This window comes from Natrix helvetica (assembly GCF_964273705.1).
Source record: "Natrix helvetica genome assembly, chromosome: 1".
Lineage (NCBI taxonomy): Eukaryota > Metazoa > Chordata > Lepidosauria > Squamata > Natricidae > Natrix > Natrix helvetica.
Window position 1 is genome coordinate 188,320,866 of NC_138548.1, and position 21,201 is coordinate 188,342,066.

General features: G+C 43.6%; 1 protein-coding gene across 1 annotated transcript in view; it reads left to right on the forward strand.

The window, feature by feature from the left end:
* Nucleotides 1-21,201, forward strand: part of VWC2L (von Willebrand factor C domain containing 2 like) — an 84,985-nt gene that overhangs the window by 59,002 nt on the left and 4,782 nt on the right. The window lies entirely within an intron of this gene.

Genomic DNA, 21,201 nt, shown 5'->3' on the forward strand with positions numbered 1-21,201 from the left:
CAGGACTACTGCACTATTTTGGATCAGACTGTAAAAATGATTAATGACTGTAAAGTGCAGTGTAATGCAGCAAGGTTGCAGTTTGAATTTTACAGGGGCATATTCAGAAAAGACCTTTGATCATTAGTCCAATCACAGCTTCCCTCTTCTTTTTGAAATATTAAAGAGTATTTGCTAAAGAACAGTAGTGAGATGCCTTGTGAGTGTCTTTTTAAATGAAGGTGAAAGAAATATTTGTCCACATTTGGAGCTCCTTTTACTTTTGATATTGCTAGCCAACTTTTTTCATTAGGTAACATAATACATTTGTATTAAATGCTCTGTTGCATACCTGTAATTTTAGTGTACGACTGAACATTTAGTTTTAGAAAGCTTAATTGCAAGCATTCTAAGAAAGAAAGATATTTGTTTACCGAGTATGCCTCTGAGTTTCCAGTTATTGACATGGGATCAAAATAAGTATCTTTCCACCTATAAATACAATTCTCAGGGACAAGTGCTAGAGCAGTCAGTATTGTTGAAGGAAAATAAACTTGATCTAAATGACACAGATGAATTTAGTCAGAAACAGGTCAAGAAACTGCTATCTCTACTTCCTGTTATTCTGGAAGAATTGATAGGATACAAGTCAGATATTTTCCTTGGTTTCCAATGCCTACAAGGTCTCCTGACATGAATCTGGGTATCAGATTTATCAAAGAGAAGTAGGCCTAAGAAGCGAAATGTCTTCAAAGGAAAACAAGAAAGTCCAATTGCCTCTTGAAAAAGCACAATCATGACCTGGATGACTGAGAATCTTCATAAACTCAATATGTGGCCTTGCTGGAGTCAGTCCCTCCTTCCCTTCTCCATAATAGAGACATTATAATACAGGTATTTAAAGTTTTTAAAGGGTTGTATTTAAACATTCTTCCTAGCATACCATTAAATACCATTTATCTTTTATGAGATTGGTCTATCTCCAACAGGGAGAGTTAAACCATCTATACCATACTTCTATTGCATAAGACCCTTACGGAGCATTGTTGAAGTTATTTCATGTTGTATTTTGCACATTTTAGTTGGCAGAAAGATAGCATGGGTTGTGGGACCTCTATCACTTACATACTAAGATGAGAGGGAAGATGCCAGGTGAAAACAGCTGATGCTAGAAGTTAAACAGGCGCAACCCCAATCTCCATTGGGGTTGCGCCTGTTTAACTTCTAGCATCAGCTGTTTTCACCTGGCATCTTCCCTCTCATCTTAGTATGTAAGGGCTGGGTCAAAGTGTGGAGAAATTTGCTATATCCAGCCTTTCTCCTTTCAGGTGCTATTATGGCTATTCTGCCATAAAGAATCCCATATGACTTATCTCTAAAACTGTATGTAATGGGGTCACCTTCATACTTGCTTCTGAATTTCCAGAGGTATCATATCAGAGCTTTTTATGCAAGATAATCATTTTGAAATATGCCTTTGGGCTGATTTAGCTAAGCGGTTTTTGTATTCTTATGCTTGGTTTGGAAATCTGCTTTGCAATATTATGCTAAATGTCAAAGAATTTCCATTTTTAGAATGATATATGTGTACTATCTTGGTTTTGTTTAGCATAGGAGATGCACATTTCGAACAGTGACTTAAACAATAATGATAGAATTGGTTATGGTTACTTTTCCATTCTTGAAAAGGTTATATGTATACATTTCTGCAATATTTCAATAGCAAAAGTTGATGGAATACAACTTTTTGAATTATATATTCTTCTCTGCTTTGTATTCACAAGTCACACAGCTGAGAGCCCAGGGCAGGGGCGGGGGTGGGGGTGGCGGTGGTTATTAGGGAAAGTCTCAGACCTCAGGAGGTCACTGTGCCTCAGATAGGCGGGTGTGAGTCCCTTTTTGTGAAATGGGGCCTTGGAGTTCAGGTGGGCCTTTTTGTTATCCACCTGTCTCTTTGCTACATTTCATCGGCCCTGCCGGAGCTGCTAAATGTGTTAGCTGGATTGACGGTTGATTTCCCCAGCCTTATGATCCTGGGGGATTTCAATCTGCCTTCCATTGGTGAGACATCAGAGTCAGCTCGGGAGTTCATGGCTTCCATGACGGCTATGGACCTAACTCAGTTAATTCAAGACCCCACCCATAATAGGGGACACACGCTCGACATGATTTTTGTCTCTGGGCAGTGGATTAATGACCTAGATTTAGGGGATATTTCTATTCAACCCTTGTCATGGTCTGATCATTTCCTCATCAGGCTTGACTTCCATACTGCTACCCCTCGCCGCAGGGAGGCGGAACTAACTAGATGGTTCCGCCCCAGGCGCCTGATGGACCCTGAAAGGTTCCTGATGGAGCTTGGGACTTTTCCTGAATCCCTTGCTCACAACTCGACCGAAGCCCTAGTGGAAGCCTGGGATAGGGCGGCCACTGGGGCCTTGGATCGCGTTGTGCCTTTGCGGCCTCTGACCCGGTGTTGATCCCGGGGGGCTCCCTGGTTTATCGAGGAGCTCCGGGAGATGAAATGCCAGAAAAGAAGCTTAGAGAGTGGTTGGAGGGCCAGCCGGTCCGAATCTGATCGAACACTAGTAAGAATTCATATTAAATCCTACTTAGTGGCGATAGAAGCGGCAAAATGGCAACATTTTTCCGCTCTTATTGCATCCGCAGATAACTGCCCAGCCACCCTGTTTAGGGTGACCCATTCCTTACTTAACCAAGGAACTGAGAAGGGCTGAAGAATTTGTTCAGTATCTGCAGGATAAAATCACTCATATCCGGACAGGCTTGGACTCTGACTGGGTAAATTCGCGCGAGTCGATGGGGATGAATCTTGTGGAGACAATCTGGGATGAGTTTGACCCTGTGACCCCCGAGGGCATGGACAGGATTATGGGGAGACTCAGTGCTGCCACTTGTGTGCTGGACCCGTGTCCCTCTTGGTTAGTTTCAGCTTCCCGGGAGGTGACACGAGGCTGGCTCCAGGCGATTACCAATGCTTCATTGAGAGAGGGGTTCTTTCCCACTGCCTTGAAGGAGGCCCCTCCTCAAGAAGCCCCTCCTCAAGAAGCCTTCCCTGGACCCAGCTTCTTTAGCCAACTATTGTCCGGTCTCCAACCTTCGCTTTGTAGCAAAGGTTGTCGAGAGTGTGGTAGCACGTCAGCTTCCTCAGTACCTGGATGAAGCTGTCTAACTGGATCTGTTTCAGTCGGGTTTCAGGCCCAGGTACAGCATGGAGACGGCATTGGTCGCGTTGGTTGATGATCTCTGGCGGGCCTGGGACAGGGGCTGCTCCTCTGTCCTGGTCCTATTAGACCTCTCGGCGGATTTCAATACCATCGACCATGGTATCCTACTGCAACGACCCGGGGGGTTGGAGTGGGGGGCACCGTTTTACAATGGTTCTCCTCCTACCTGTCGGATCGGTCGCAGTTCGTGTTGACTGGAGGGCAGGGATTGACCCCGAGGGGCGTCACTTGTGGGGTGCCCCAGGGGTCAGTTCTCTCACCCCTCCTGTTCAACATATATATGAAACCGCTGGGCGAGATCATCCGTGGTTTTGGGGTACAGTATCATCAATATGCTGATGATACCCAACTTTTCATCTCTTCTCCAAACCACCCAAACGATGCCCTCGACGTGATGTCCCGATGCCTAGAGGCTGTGCGGATCTGGATGGGGAGGAACAGGCTCAAGCTCAATCCCTCCAAGACTGAGGGGCTTTGGTTTCCGTCATCCCGATTTGTGCATCTTGTTCCATCTTTGATGATAGGGGGAGAAATTTTAGCCCCCTCAGAGAGGGCCCACAATCTGAGAGTCCTCCTGGACACGCGGCTTAATTTCAAAGATCACCTGACAGCCCTGACTTTTTACCAGGTTTGTCTGGTATGTCAGTTGCGCCCCTTCCTGGATCGGGATGCTCTATGCACAGTCACTCATGCCCTCGTCCTTTCTCGCCTGGACTACTGCAACACTCTCTACATGGGGCTGCCCTTGAAGAGCACCCGGAGGCTTCAGGTGGTCCAGAATGCGGCCGTGCGGGTTATCATGGGGGTACCTAGGTGCTCTCATGTTACACCCCTTTTCGGCAGCCTGCACTGGTTGCCGGTTGTTTTCCAGGTGCGATTCAAGGTACTAATTATGACCTTTAAAGCGCTCCATGGCTTAGGCCCAGGGTACCTGCAAGACCACCTACTGCCACCAGTAGCCTCCCACTGTCCAGTGCGATCCCTCAGAGTTAGCCTCCTCAGGTGCCGTCGGCAAACAGTGTCGGCTAGCAACCCCCAGGGGGAGAGCCTTCTCTGTGGGAGCGCCTTCCCTCTGGAATGAGCTGCCCCCAGAGCTTTGCACAATCCCTGACCTCCGGTCCTTCCGACGCGCCCTAAAAAGTTGGCTTTTCCAGCAAGCCAGCCTGGCCTGTTAATTTTATCTAATTTTTAAAATGTTAGTGTTATATTAATTGGATTTGTTTTTTGTATTGTTTCTAATTTCCTTTTAACTTTTGTAATATGTGTTTTTTAATGCTGTACGCCACCCTGAGTTCTTTGGGAGAAGGGCGGCATATAAATCCAATAAAGCAAAACAAACAAACAAACAACTGGGTCATGGTAAGCTGTTGGAGGGACCTCAAGTAAGCAACATATTTAAAATGAGTGTTGTGAGATAATAATATTAAAATATTTCTGATATTATTTTCTTAAAATACTATGCATTGCATACATTTTTAATATTTTTTCAGAATCATATAGTTCTGAAGTTAGCTATCATACAAATAATTGTATCACATAACAGTGTTGCAGATGTTCCTTTTCTTCCAGTAAGCATATCAAAAGCTGCATAAAGGTCAGATCATAATATTACACATTAATACTCCAAAGAAATTCACAGAGTTCCATTCACAGCTTTTAATCTATTACTAAACTCAGTACTAAGGATAATCTTCCTGCTTTCCCTTGGTGGTTACTCTGGGATTTGCTTTATGTACTGGATTCTTGATGGAGGTCTCTGGCTAGCAGAGTGATTCCTGAGATAACAAAATCATGTTTAATCTCTGCTGAGTTTTGGAACTGTTATGGCATCTGATGTGCAACTCTTTAAATATGCATAATACTAGCAATCTGCCATATGCTTTAAAACAATTAAGGCACATGCTTTTTGCTTCCAATTTGATTTCACACATATTTTTCCAAGATGCCACAGCAATCTGATGTTTTACTTTGAAAAAGAATGGCTGTTTATCATAATTGTTCTCAGCTGTGAAACATATCCCAATTGTATTTTAGCAACTGCGGAGCCTTTACCACCAGCAGTCCTTAGTGGAACTGTGCTCTTTCCAAAAGAGGTGCCAGCATTAGGAAGCATTGTCTTCACTTTATTCCTTTGCATTTTTATACTGGTTGGCATTTGACTGTTCAAAAAAGAGTAGGATAAGCAAAGATAAATTACAGTTGAGGATGAGGCATGCTTAGTGTCAAGCAAGCAGGGGATGAAATTACGGTTGCCAAATCACTCCAGTGATGTTGTAAATTACTTGGGATGAAAAGCTGGCAGCACAGCAATTCTAATTTCATGTAGTTAGTGATTTGCTGCAAATATCTTCTTGCAGGTTAGATGTTACTGCAGCACAGAATTAAATATTTTAACTGCAGGAGCATTTTCGCTTACTCTAGTACATTCCATTTCATACTGGGAGAAGGGTTCGACAAAAGTTTGTAGAAAGTTTTATAGCAGTGTTTTGTGTGTGTCAGTGTGGTGTGTGTGTGTGTGTGTGTGTGTGTGTGTGTGTGTGTACAAATCAATCCATTAAAGAAGGAATCTTCTCCTTTAAAGGTTATGGATCACAATCTACCACCCAGATCCAGTGTGGATTGTTTAATGGTTGCTGTTTGACTTCCAAGTCCATGATTTAGAAAAGATTGGGTCTGAAAGCATAAATTATAACAATCACCTTATAGTCAGATGGGTGGCATAAACATTTAATAAACAAAATAAATGATTTGAACAACAGATTAATGCATGATACTTCAGTCACTTCATATTCTTTCCAGATGTAATGTCAATGCCAATTCATTAATTAAAACACTAAATAATAGCTGAAATGCCAAGATATATCATTCCCTTCTATGGCAATCCTATGGAAGAAACGGAGGCTTAGGTTTTTTTTTACTAAATGTATTTTATCCTTTTTAAGGGGCTCCAGGGAGGGTTTTAGGGTAGGAGGGGAGGGAAATCTGTCCAGGAGGAGGTCCAGTGCCAGGCGAACAGGTGAGTCCAGGAGGGAAGTGAGTGTGGTGGAGGGGGGGGAGGGGAAAGTACGTTCCAATAGAGGGTTGCCTTATTACATCGGTCGCGGGGAGGGGGGGATGCGAGGACAGGAGAAGACCACAGCGTCGGTTGGGAGACCGTGGTTGTTGGTTACACCCGGTCATTTGTACCAACCCCCGCAACCTAGGTGGTCAGGAACTACAGAGCCAAGGGCTGAGGCTGATGCTCTGCAATGCAAGGTCCGTGACCAACAAGGCCCCCCTCATTAATGAGTTGATCTCAGAGGGGGAGCTGGACCTTGCAGGGATAACGGAGACCTGGTTGGGCCACGAGGGTGGTTTACCCCTTGTGGAAATGTGCCCGCCGGGTTTCCATGCATTTCATCAGCCTCGAGCCTTGGGTAAGGGTGGTGGGGTGGCGGTAGTGATACGGGAATGTCTAGAGCCGAGAGAGCTCACTGTACCTCAGATACCCGGATGTGAGTCCCTTGGTGTGAAATGGGGCCCAGGGAGGCAGTGGGGCTTGCTGATTGTATACTTGGCTCCTCGCTATACGTCAGCAGCCCTGCCCGAGCTCCTCGAGCTGATCTCAGAGACGGCAGTTGAGACCCCCAAGCTCATGGTTATGGGGGATTTCAACTTGCCGTCGACGGGGGAAGCATCCGAGGTAGCTCGGGAGTTCATGGCTTCCATGACAGCCATGGACCTGACCCAATTAATTCAGGGCCCCACACACGAAGGTGGCCACACTCTGGACCTTGTTTTTGTATCTGAACAGTGGGCGAGTGATCTGGGAAGAGGGGATGTAACCATTACTCCCCTGTCATGGTCAGATCACTCATGTCTCTGGCTGGACTTCCCTGGCGCTACCCCCCACTGCGAGGAGGCGGAACCAAACTGTCCAAGTTGGTACCGCCCCAGGCACCTGATGGAACCGGATAGGTTCCAGACGGAGCTTGGGCCATTCCCTGTAGCCCTGACCCGCGCTCGCTCCGAGAACCTAGTGGCCGCCTGGAATAGGGTGGCCGCTGGGGCCCTGGACCGAGTTGCGCCTTTGTGGCCTCTCCTGCGGCGACTACCCACCCGGGCTCCTTGGTTCACCGAGGACCTGAGGGTGATGAAGCGCCATAGGAGACGCCTAGAGGACAGGTGGAGGTCTTCACGCTCCGAATCTGACCGAACACAAGTAAGAGCCTATTTACGGACTTACCTTGTGGCATTAAGAGTGGCCAAATGCAGACATTGTGCCACTCTTATTGCGTCCGCCGATAACCGCCCTGCCGCCCTGTTTCGGGTGACCCGCTCTCTCTTATCACAGAGGACGCGGGAAGCCCCTCTACAGGGCAGAGCAGAGGAGTTTGGGGAATATCTGCAGGACAAAATCGCTCAGATCCGGAGCGGATGGACCCCCTTCAGTGGACCAGAAAAGCCGCCAACAGTGAGTCTTGTGAGACCACTCTGGGAGAAGTTTGCGTCTGTTGCCCCCGAGGATTTGGATAGGTTGCGTGGACGGCTGCGACCGACCACATGTTTAATGGACCCGTGTCCCTCCTGGTTGGTACTGGCATCCTGGGAAGTGACACGAGGCTGGCTACTGGGCCTGGTGAATGCCTCTTTGAGCGAGGGGTCCTTTCCTGCCGCCTTGAAAGAGGCGGTGGTGAGGCCCTTACTCAAGAGGCCTTCCCTTGACCCGATGGAGCTAGCTAATTATCGCCCAGTCTCCAACCTTCCCTTTTTAGCGAAGGTTGTAGAGAATGTGGTGGCACAGCAGTTTCCACGACACCTTGAGGAATCCAAATATCTAGACCCACGCCAGTCCGGCTTCCGGCCCGGACACAGCCTTGGTCGCGTTGGTCAATGATCTCTGGAGGGCCAGAGATAGGGGTTGTTCCTCTATCCTGGTCCTATTAGATCTCTCGGCGGCTTTTGATACCATCGACCATGGTATCCTATTGCGCCGGCTGGGGGGGATGGGAGTTGGAGGCACCGTTTTGCGGTGGTTCGGCTCCTACCTCTCCGACCGGACGCAATGTGTGTTGGCAGGGGGGCAGAGGTCGACTCCGAGGCCACTCACTTGTGGGGTGCCTCAGGGGTCGGTCCTCTCGCCCCTTCTGTTCAACGCATATGTGAAGCCGCTGGGGGAGATCATCCGTGGTTTTGGGGTGGAGTATCATCTGTACGCTGACGATACGCAGCTGTACATTTCCACCCCAGACCACCCCAACGAGGCTGTCGAGGTGATGACCCGGTGTTTGGAAGCCATCGGGGTCTGGATGGGGGACAACAGACTCAAGCTCAACCCCTCCAAGACTGAGTGGCTGTGGCTACCGGCAACCCGGTTCAGTCAGTTGATTCCATCGCTGACCATAGGGGGCGAGCAATTGCCCCCTGTGGAACGGGCGCACAATTTGGGCGTCCTCCTAGATGCCCGGCTGTCAATGGATGACCATGTGGCAGCCGTGGCAAGGGGGGCGTTCCACCAGGTTCGCCTGGTGCGCCAATTGCGCCCCCTACTGGACCGGGATGCCCTACGCACGGTCACTCATGCACTGGTGACGTCTCGGCTGGACTACTGCAATGCCCTCTACATGGAGCTTCCCTTGGAACGCGCTCGAAGACTGCAGCTAGTCCAGAACGCAGCCGCGCGGGCTATTTTTGGGAGTACTAGGTACTCCCACGTAACACCGCTCCTGCGCGAGCTGCACTGGCTGCCTGTGGTCTTTCGGGTGCGTTTCAAGGTGTTAATCACCATCTTTAAAGCGCTCCATGGCTCAGGACCTAGGTACTTGCGGGATCGCATCCTACCACACACTTCCCTGCGACCGATTCGCTCTCACAGGGAGGGGCTCCTCCGGGTGCCGTCCACTAGGCAGTGCCAACGGGCGACACCTAGGAGTAGAGCCTTCTCTGTGATGGGCCCAACCCTCTGGAATGACCTCCCCCCCGATATCAGAACCACCACCGACTTTCTCTCCTTTCGACGAAAACTGAAGACTCACCTGTTCCGTTTAGCCGGCCTGGACCATTCATAACCTCATTATACCTCTTGGCAGATATATTTTTAACTGGGTAATTTTAATTGGGTATTTTTTAGGATTGTTTATATACTGTTTTTTATCTGCTTTACCTGTACAGTGTTGTATTGCCTCCTCTTCTATGTTTTTATGTTTCCATGTTTGTAGTCTATTTTATCTATTTCATTTGACTGTACACCGCCCCGAGTCCCTTTGGGGAGAGGGGGGGGTATAAAAATCGAAATAAAAGGTAAAAGGTAAAGGTAGTGGACTCTCATTTTCTCCCTCTGACTCTCTCCCACCATCTCTTTCTCCCTGTCTCTCTCTGTCTCCCTCTGTTTCTCTCTTTCTCTCTCTCTCTTTCAGCCCCCTCTCAGCTCTCTCTGTCTCATCTCTCTCCTTCTCGTCTCTCTCTCTCCCCCCTCTCTCATCTCTCTCTCTCTCTCTCTCTCTCTCTCATCTCTCTCTCTCTCCCCCTCTCTCTCTTGTATGTGTGTGTGTTCCCTCTTGAACCTTTTCCAAAAACAGGTGAGGGTTGGGTTTTTTTGTTTTTTGTTTGTTTTGCTGATGATGTTCTTTCTTCTTCTTTGGGTGCCATATGGTTTAAATCAAGAGTCATTTCAGGTTCCCAGATAAATTAAGCTCTTTTGTCCCTATGCTGCAGCTCCCTGTCAGCTAAACCCACCACTGGCTGCCCCTGCCCCTTGCCCTCCTAGTCACTCCTTGCCTGGCCTGAGAAGCTCTCCATCCCGAAACACTGGCCTGGCCCGGCTGATGCTTTGCATCATAATTGGCTCCAGGAGAAGGGGTCTCTCCCATTGTGAAGCATGCTAAATTTAACTGTGCTGAGAGAGCAGTGGGCAGGCTATGGAAAGAGCAGCAGCATCAGCTGCATCTGGGCCAGGCCAGAGTCTTGGAGCAGAGAACAAGTCATGCATCTCCCCGAGTGACCAAGGTGACGCAGCACCAACAAGGGCCAGAGGAAAAGGCAAGTACAGGGACACTTCATACCTGCTCTGGAATATGGAGTGAGTATCCTTCCCCCGCTGTCACCCTTACCTTCTCAGGGCAGGCAAGGAGTGACTGGGAGGGGAGGGCAAGGGGCCGGGCCAGCCAGTGGTAGGTTCAGCTGACAGAGAGCCATAGCAGTGGGATAAAAGTGCCGCGTGCAGTTCGGGAGCCACGGGTTGCCGACACCTGCTCCAGGCATTAAATATTTTAGTACTGTTTGCATCTCTGTATTATCTGGTGATACTTTACCAATTCTTCTGCTGCTTTAGATCTTATTCTCAGATTTACTTTTCTGCAGTGTATTCTTTTAATAGAACAATGGAGAATGCTAAGTATGAGTAAACATCAAGTAAAGCTTGTTATTAATTTTCATTCATTTGTATATTTATTGTCAAGCAATAGTTTCCCAAAAGTCCCAAATGAACATTGCAGAAACAAAACAAAACTGTGGAATTTAATGCTGAAATGGAGATGCTTTGAGTAATATCAAATACTTCCTCTTCCCCACTGCACTCATGTGTTGTGAGCAATATGATTCTTTCTTTCAAAAGCTCAAGGCAGCATTCATAGCATTTTCTCCTGAGAAAATGATTGGCCCAAAAGTCAGGGATCTTCTATCAACCAAAGATATATCCAGATGTCCCTTTCACATAGACAATGCCCTTCAGTCTCTGATAAAGCAGAAACCTTAGAACAGGGTCAGAAATTTTTTTCTGTGAAGGCCAGGTTGTAAACATTTTAGGCTTAGCAGACTAAGAAGTAAAATCAAGCATACAGTATTATGTAGGTAATATCTACATCTTTTTATTAACAAAATTTCCTTCTTCTGCTTCCCTGGTGCTTTGCTGCAGCAGCTCATATTTTCTACATTAAAACTAATGGTTGTTTAGGTTTTTATAGTTCTGTTATGATAGTCCAGACAATTTAATGTATCTGTAATTGCAATGAGCAGTAAGAATGAAATTGTTGCTCCTGCTGTTGCTGGTGATCTTACTTCTGGATGGTTTAGGAAGGTCTGTGTGGAATCTAGGAGGCTTCCCCCAAAACCAGGATATTATTTTGCTGATTACCCATTTTTCAGGATATTAGGATAAAAGCCAAGCTTGGGTCTGGTTGAGACAGGTTTTACTTATAGAATGGGTGGTTCCAATAATGATATTTCCATGAAGCAATAACTACAAATTATCAATTCAAGAGGTGCCAGTACAATTGCATGGTAGGTAGGTGGGAAGTAGAGCAGGGCGAAAGAGAAAACTAGCCCCTTCCATCACAGGTTTTGCACAAATGGTAAAATCATATGGCAGGAGAAGAGAGGTGAAGAAAAGGCAGAGAAGCAGTGCTCTCATCAAGTGCTAACAAAAACTTTCACAATAGTTTGGCAAACAAAAGCAAAGCATGACCAAGATATCTTTCTTGAGTTAATGGGTTACAATTCAATCTCAAGGATACTAGAATTACTCTTGTCTGAAGAGGTGACCAGAAAGATGTCAGGATGAGGGAGATATTTCTTGCTTTCCTTTACAGAAACCACGAGACTTCACATGCTGTGGAGACTTCGAACTAGTACTCTGAATGTTGTGGGTGAAGGTTGGATCTTTGGCCAAGGTTGCCTACACAGAATCCCTCTGGAGTTGTTCTGAGTTGACTGATCAGAGTCATGGGGATAAAATGGGATCTGACATCAACCCAGTGGGCAATGCCCACTTTCTCAAATATCACATGGAAACACATTTCCCCAACTGTATGGAATTAATTGGAACAGCATCAGAAAAATACGGACAAGCCCTATGTTATTAGCTACATAGAGTCACTTGGTGACCGGAGAGAGCCATATAGTTAAATTGAATAAATTTGAATTTCATTTATTAAATTGAATAAAATAAAATGAATAAAGTTGCTCCATTTTGGACAGAAATCGCATATAAGAACCTGTACATCGTAGTGAAAGGTTTGTCCTTAGGATTCTAGTTTGGAGTGCATCGTGATTCAGGCCAGAAAAAAATTATAGAAACTTACTGAGAAACAGCCACGATCTTAGACCATTTATAATATATGTTGTTAGATCAGTGAGAAGTGAACTTTAGGCAGTGGCACATCACGATTTTGGACTGTTGATTCTGGTGGCTGCTGCTTGCTTTTTACAGAAATGATTATTAGCTAGGACACAAAGCCTAAACTGAATTTCATCATCTTGGCTGCAAAATCAAGCAGAACACAGAAAATAGTTTGTGACAAAGAGTCTACTTACATAGACACAAAAATGTCATGCATGCAAAATCACTTTTCTGGTCAGCTGCAAGGGCAAAACTATCAAATACTGATAATTTTTTTAAATGATCTTAAAGTGCAAATGTGGAAGCTCCCTCACATTGAATTCATTTTGCAGGACAGAAATAGACAATGTGCAGCCATTCAAAGGTTGTTGAATGTCAACTCTGTTAAATATAGAGGTGTCGCTGATATTGAGGGAGTACCCCACATTCACCATCAAGTATGAGAGGGTTATAGGCAGAGTTCAGGCATTTTTCTACCTAAAAATCAATAGAATTCATATACAATATAAAAGAAGTTTTATTCAGAAGTGAGCCAAACATGCATTTTATTCTAGTGGGTCGTAGTATTTGAGCAAAGATGTCCCTGCATTGTACCATTTATTTTATCTCACAAAAACTCCGTAAGAGCCATCAAGAATTCAGCAATCACTGTCTGCTCAGCCTTACCTTAACTTTTACTTAATAATTAATTTAGAAGGGACAAAACAAAAGCCTGTTGGGTGGATCAAAAGATGCACATGAATCAGTAAAACGATGAAAAGGGTTATTTAAAAGTCTTGAAAATGCATCTTTTGTATTAGTTGTTTGTCATGGTAACAGACAATGATTAAACTAAATTTTATAATTAGAGAAAAATAAAACCTTTGGCACTTTTCTGACCAAAACATTTGGCACTTTGAAATCCGGATTTTGAATGATATTGTGATCAATTCACATATGTCAGAAAATTTTGAGCCATTGAGTACTGCTTAAGAAATACAGTCAGAAATAAACAAAGAGTCTATTCAATTTAACAGACATGATTATGATTGCCATGAAACTAAGAAGCTGTTGTGACAGTCACCTGATGGTTAGGGATTATTTAGGGTTTAAAATTGTAATGACTAAATAAATCAGAACCAATCTCCTTCATGGGAATGACATTAGGAGCAATTTCTTAGTCTACCTCCCAGGAAGTAAAACTCAGAGCTTTCTGTAATCTAGGACGTTGAACTCTCTGAGAAGGCCAGAAAAATCATCAAATGGCAGCTGCCAAAAGAACTAATGCAGTTTGGGGCTACACCAACAGAGGTATCTTGTCAAGATCATGGAAATGACATTGTTGCTTTCAAAAAGAATACTTAGGAACTGGAAGGATGTCCAAGAAGAGCAATATGAAGGGAAAGAGGCTTGGAGATCCTAAATCCTGCAAAGAACAGTTAAAGGAACATCTAACCTAAAGAAGAGAAGCCTAAAGGGAGACATGATAGTAGTCTTGAGGCTGTCATAGATGATGTGACGAATCATTCTCCAGAACACAGAAAAATACCACTTTATAATGTCTTGGTAAGACCACTTGGAATACTGCATCCAGTTTGGTTACCATAATATAAAAATACATATTGAGACTCTGGAAAGAGTGCAGAGAAAAGCAACAAAAATGATTAGGGGGCTGGAGGCTAAAACATGAAGAACAATTGCAGGAATTGGCTATGTCTACTATAGTGAAAAGATCGACTAGGGGTGACATGAAAACAATGTCCCAATGTTTGTGGGGTTGCCACAAAGAAGAGGGGGTCAACATTCTCCAAAGCACCAGAGGGGAGGAGTAGAAGCAATGGATATAAACTAGTCAAGCAGAGAATAAACCTAGAACTAAGGAGAAATTTCCTGATAGTGACAACAATTAACCAGTGGAATGGCTTGCCTTCAGAAGTTGACAGTGCTCCATCACTCAAGGTTTTTAAGAAGATTGGATAGTCATTTGGCTGAAGTGGTATAGGGTCCCTTACTTGAGTGGGGATGGTGGTGGTGTTGACTAGAAGACCTTCAAGATCTCTTCCAATTCTGTTAATTCTGTTATTCTCTCTCTCTCTCTTTCACACACACATACACACACACACACACACAATACATTGGACACACAGACACACTTGTTTTACTAATTATGGAAGTTATGGCAGACCCTATGCCAGTGATGGCGAAGCTTTTTTGGTTCGCGTGTCACAAGTGGGGGGAGTGCAGGGGGGTCAAGTGCGGGCATGCCGCACCCATAATGCAACGCGCGACCACCCCAGTGCGCATGCGCGCAAAACGCGCGACCACCCCCATTTTTACATGTTTTTTTGCCCTCCCCAGGCTCCAGGGGCTCTATAGGAGCCTGGGGAGGGCGAAAAGAGCCTCCCTCGACCCCCCGGGGGCCCTCCGGAGGCTTCAGGGACTGTCCAGAGGCTTCCCTGAAGCCTTCGGAATGCTTAAAACAACCCTCCAAGCAACCCGGAAGTCACTTCCGGTTTGCTCGGAGGGTGGTTTTAAGCGTTCCGAAGGCTTCAGAGACGGTCCCTGAAGCCTCCGGGGGGCGGGGGAGGCTCTTTTCGCCCTCCCCAGGCTCCTATAAAGCCTCTGGAGCCTGGGGAAGATGAAAAATAGCTTTTAAAAAGGTGAACTCAGCTGACAGGGCAGCGCCTCATGTGCCCTGACAAATGGCTCCGTGTGCCACTTGTGGTACGCGTGCCATAGGTTCGCCATCACGGCCCTATGCCATTACAGGTAGACATTTTCTGCATGCAAAGAAACATGCTGTGGATCATTGTTTTAGCATGACTTTAATTAGCATGGAAGCAAAATTCCTGCTGATTTAGAAATGATGACTTCAATTTTTTTTCTCATGAATAACAAAAGGGGGGAGAAAGATAAATTCATAAAAAATCCACTTCATAAATAATACCAGTAATAAATGAGTATGAATACATATTTTTGCTATACAATAATTCATTGCTAAATCACCAACTTGGGACTTCAAAAATAAAAAGCTGGAGATGCTTCCAACTCGTATTTGACTGTGGTAGTCTTTGCAGCTGTACAAAGATTTCAGGAGAATGTATTTTGTTGCAGTTAAGAATAGACTGCTCCTACCCTTTTGTTTTTCCACCCAATTGTTAAAAACTGGTTGTTCTCCCAGGCCTTGAGTTAGATGCTAGTTGATCCCCTTTGGTTTTGGGTTCTGCCCTCTTGTAAGGTAATCCTCAATTTCCAATCACCTGTTCTAATTAGCTGGCCTGGCCCATTTATAGTCCCATTTTTAACCTCCTGGCAAACATTTTATTCTGGGGTAGTTTTTTTTTTAGGGGTAGTTTTTAATGTATCTCCAATTTTAATTTTAATTATTATTGTACAGTTTATATGTTACCTCCTCCATCTATATTTATCTATATTTATCTATATCTGTATGTATTTATATTGTGTTTTATATGACTGTACACCGCCCCAAGTCCCTTCTGGGAGAGGGCGTGGTTTATAAATTAAATAAAAGTTAAAGTTAAAAGTTAAAGTTGGGAGCAGAATTCCACTGCTGGGTGGTTAAGTAAGTTTACAGTCTTTTTTTTGCCATGGTTGCTAAGTGAATCACTGCTGTGATGGATATTTGGTTCCCCCTCCCCCCCCTTGACTTTGTTTGTCAGAAACTGGCTGGGAAGATTGCAAATGATGATCACATAACTTCAGGACCCTCATAAATACATGCCAATTGCCAAATGCCAAAATTTTGATCATATGACCATGCTGCAATGGTTAGAAGTGTGAGAATAGGTTGCATTTTTTGTGCCGTTGTATCTTTGAAGGTCACTAAATGAATAGTTGAGGCTGAGTTGACTATCAAATTCTTTCTCTTTGAAATAAATTGTTTTTTTTCTAACTGTAAGCCATCCAGAGACATTGTGTCTTGAAACAGAAAGAATTGAACACCTGCCTAAGATTGTAATGATCGTTATTTGCCAGTATATGACATATATATTGAGAGCCAGATCAATTTAGTGGCTCAGATGCTAGCCTGAAAACTAGGAAAGAGTGAGTTGTAATCTCTCCCTTAGACATGAAAGTTGACTGGGTGACTTTGAGCCAGTCACTCTCTTTTATCTCAACCCATTTCACAGGGGTTAAGGAAAAAGAAGGAGTATTGGGTATGTTCTCTGCCTTAAATTACTTATAAAGAAATAAAGGCATGATAAAATTCTAATAAATAATAAATTCTAATATACATTAGTAGACATTATCTTAACATAACAGAAATATAATTCAAAGAAGGATAAAAAATGCATTCCTTGTTGTGAATCAGAATTCTCCCAACGGGGTCAACATTCTGCCATCCGAATTAATGGGCAAGTAGAAAAGCACTATGTATGTTCCCTTTACCTGAAATCATTGGTTGGAAATGTGCAAAATTTTTCCTTATTTAGGCAATGCCTATGTGTATATGGTGAGAAATTTGGTGGCTCAACTTTGGCTTGTCCAGAAAATTGATCACATGCTGAATTCTTGCGTGGGCTGAATACATCTACTGAAATATGTAAATCATTATTTGATTGACACAGCATATATGAAGCCATTTGTTTTCCACACGGTGCCTAAATGGACTATGGGTTATCACTATCCTCATTTGGATGAGTTGGCTTCTTTCAAAGCCAATTTGCCTCAGATTCTTTATTTAGGAATAAAATTAAGGAAGATCATTGTTTAAAAAACAGGCACGATAAATATTCAATGGTAGTAAATAAATGCATTGATTAGCCTTGCAACCTCATCAATTAAAAATGAAATACAGTACATAATTCTGGAAAAAGATAGGGAAAAAAGTGATAAAATACATATGTGATAATACAAAGAGTCCGTAATCAGATAAATGAATCTCCTTTACAAGGTACCCCAATTTATTCAGTGTATCAGGTTCTTAGCCTTAGCAGTTCTGCATACAATATGTACATTTAAGTCCAAGATAATATGTAGTTTGGATCCCAGAGGGATGTTCTTTCCAATAGAGATGATAAGTATTAAAGCATAATGTTGCATATAATTGACAGTCAAACAAAATATGAGCGGTATTTTCAATGACTGGAATACCACATATGCAGGTTCCCGCATAACAAGGGAAATGATAGAAATTCCCATATTTTACCATGGAGTCCAACAACTCAAATCTTGCTTTTAAATAGGCTCTTCTTAAAATTTGCGTCAGACTTAATGAAATGTATTTTTTAGATTGAAAAATAGTTTTATTCTTAGCCAACCAACCAAGGGATCTATTTTTAGCCAATAATCCCATATCAGTTTTAGCAGTAATAACTAGGATTCTTTGTTTAAACATTTTCCTTGCCTGGGAGCCATTGATAGTAGATGCTAGATAGAAAACCCAAGTTGTGAAATAATTTTGGAAAGTTGTCTGGTTCAGGAGTTGAAGTGAGCCATGCTTATCTATTCTGTTTAGTGTATTTTGGGGAGACTGTCAGGGTCTGTTGAATGGATTCTCTGCCAGTATGTGAAAATTTTAATTATTAAATGATTATGAATGGAATGAATATCTACATCTGCTCTGACCATCATTTCCCAGTATGCAGCTTAAAAATAGGTCTCAACTTTGGGATTGTCTTATTTTCCAAAGCACCTGAAGGCAGTACAAGTAATGTGTGGAAGATCATTAAAGAGAGATCTAATAAAGAACTAAGGAGAAATTTTCTGACAGTGAGAACAATTGAATCATTGAAATGACTTACCTCCAGAGGTTATGGGTTCTCCATCACTGGAGGTTTTCAAGAAAAGATTAGACAGCCATTTCACCCAAGTAATATAGGGGCCCTAACAACCTGGTTATTCTATATTCTGTGTTCTAATCTGCCAATTATATTTTCACTAAAAACCATCATTAAATTTGGTTTTATTGAAGCTTAAAAAATTAAGATGCAGTAGATGTTTAGCCTTTGAAACAGTCTTCCCAGGTCTATTTAGGAGTGCACCATTAGTATCATGAGCCATGGTGGTGCAGTGGTTAGAATGCAGTACTTTAAGCTATTTCCGCTGACTGCTGGTTGCAGTTCAGCAGTTCAATTCTTACTGGCTCAAGTTTGACTCAACCTTCCATCCTTCTGAGGTGGGTAAAATGAGGACCCAGATTGTTGGGGGCAATCTGCTGACTCTGTAAACTGCTTAGAGAGGGCTGCAAAACACTGTGAAATGGTATATAAGTCTAACTGTTATTGCTATTGCTATCATGTCATCAGCATATAAAAGGATATTAATATATTTATTATGGATCTTTGGCATGTGAATGTCTGTAGCAAATATTAAGCCTGGTAAATCATTGGCATGGAAATTAACAAGCATTGAGGCGAGGATATGACCCTATCTGACACCATGTTATGGGTGGGCACCAGTGGTGGGTTTCCCTTTTTTTTTACTACTGGTTCACTTGTGTGTGCTCATGCGCACTCACATGCATGCACAACACTTCTGCACATGCACAGAAGCATCTGGGCAGGTGGCTGGAGCCTCCCACCACTGCTACTACTGGTTTGCCCAATCCAGGCCAAACTGGGAGCACAACAATTTATACCCATATGGACTTTCAGATGGGTGTTTGAGTAGAGGGCCATAAGAATAAGTGCCTAGGTTTCATATTTAAGAATCCACTTTCACTCACAGAATATTTCTATTTGTAGAATCAAAAGCCTCACTAGGATCTATAAATGCAATAGTTTCTTGCCATTGTTAATTAATTTATTATGAGATGTTATAAAGTAAAACAATTACTGGTATCTGTTGTGGAGTACTCTGAACTGAGTACAGCTGTATTAAGAGATTTCTTTCCATTACCCAGTCTTTCATCTTGTTCAGAAGATGTTTTGCATCATTTTAACCATGATTTTATTAAGGTTTTATTGGTCTATAGCTTTGGGGTCACCTTTGTCACTATTTTTTTATAGGGGGACTATCATGGTAACTTCCCATCCAATTATAATGCACCCTGTGTTATTTATATGGGTGAACAGCCCTGATTTCTGATACTGATATCTGTGGGAGAAGCCCTGGTTAGGATCAGCAAATAGATCTGCATTAAAATCCTCCCAAATTGAGGCTGAAATAAAAATATCAAATTTAAATGTATGTTCCTTCAATAAACCTGATACCATATTCCAGAAGAAAATTTAATTTGTTCCTTTCACTGAAACTTCAAAATCTGACCATGTTTTAACACTGTAGAAGGCTTTTTGAAAGCCTATGAGTTTCTTGTATGCCTGATTTTTAACATTTTTTCTAGTAGGGCATCCCAAGGCCTGGCCAATTTGCTGCCCTCAATAAATTTCTTCTACATAAACAATGAGAAGCAAACTAATTTTAACTTATTTGCTGATGGTTTCTAATAGAAAGTTTTTCTATTAAAATTTTTCTCAGTGAACAACAAAGATCTGAATATTGGGGGTCAAGATTTTACCTGAAGGAAAAAGGGAGGAAATTGAGTCTGGGCCTGTATGTGCAATGCCTTGATACCAATCTTGACCCAATTAAGCTTTCTATTGTCTCTCACTTCTCAGTTTCACTTCTCTTATCATGGAGTATGTATAACCTAGTATCAGATCTGCCTTAAAAACGGACTGTGATGATGATCATTATCCTCCCTCACATGGTCTTGGATGTCTGAAAACCACTCAGTCTTGTTTGTGTAACACATGCAATTTAAAACACTGGTGGGGTTTCCAGAATGGTGTGTAAAATAATATATAAAGCCAGGTTCTTTACTACCTAGAATATGGAGGTCATATTTACAAATCAAGGAGACCAGTTATGAATCTGTGGTGTTTCTTTTTGTGCATCTAGCAAGCCAGTAAGGATCATTTCTTAGATAATCCTCAGTAATAACACCCAAGTGAGTAAAATCTTGGAAGGAAGTCCCTGCCCTTACACTTAAATCTCCTGCTAGAATTACAGTGGTTTTAGATTGATTTGACTTTATTTATTTATTATTATTATTATTATTTATTAGCGTTTATATACCGCCCCCTCTCCCGAAAGGGACTCGGGGCGGTGTACAGTCCGTATTAAAATACAACAGATTAAAACATAGAAATAACTATATAAATACATGTATAAGAGGAGGGTAAAATATGCCAAACTGTACAGCTAATAAATAAATCAATACAAAAGTTTAAAATATCAAGTTAAATTTAAAACAATATCCCTCTAACAACCAGTAAGAATGTGTATGCCAGGAGGTAGACGTTAAAATTATGCCAAACCAGCCAGTCGGAACAGGTGTGTCTTCAGTTTCTGTTGGAAGGAGTGGAGGTCAGTAGTGGTTCTAATATCGGGGGGGGAGGTCATTCCAGAGGGTTGGGCCCATCACAGAGAAGGCCCTACTCCTCGGTGTCGCCCGTTGGCATTGCCTCGTGGACGGCACCAGGAGAAGGCCCTCCCTGTGAGAGCGGATTGGCCGCAGGGATGTATGTGGGAGGATGCGATCCCGCAGGTAACTAGGCCCTATGCCATGGAGCGCTTTAAAGATGGTGATCAGAACCTTGAAACGCACCCGAAAGACCACAGGTAGCCAGTGCAGCTCGCGCAGGAGAGGTGTTACGTGGGAGTACCTAGTACTCCCCATGACTACCCGCGCGGCTGCGTTCTGGACTAGCTGCAGTCTTCGGGGGCGTCCCAAGGGAAGCCCCATGTAGAGAGCGTTACAGTAGTCCAGGCGAGACGTCACCAGTGCATGAGTGACTGTGCGTAGAGCATCACGGTCCAGAAGGGGGCGCAATTGGCGCACCAGGCGAACCTGGTGGAATGCCCCCCTTGCCACGGCTGCCACATGATCATCCATTGACAGCCGGGCGTCTAGGAGGACGCCCAAATTGCGCGCCC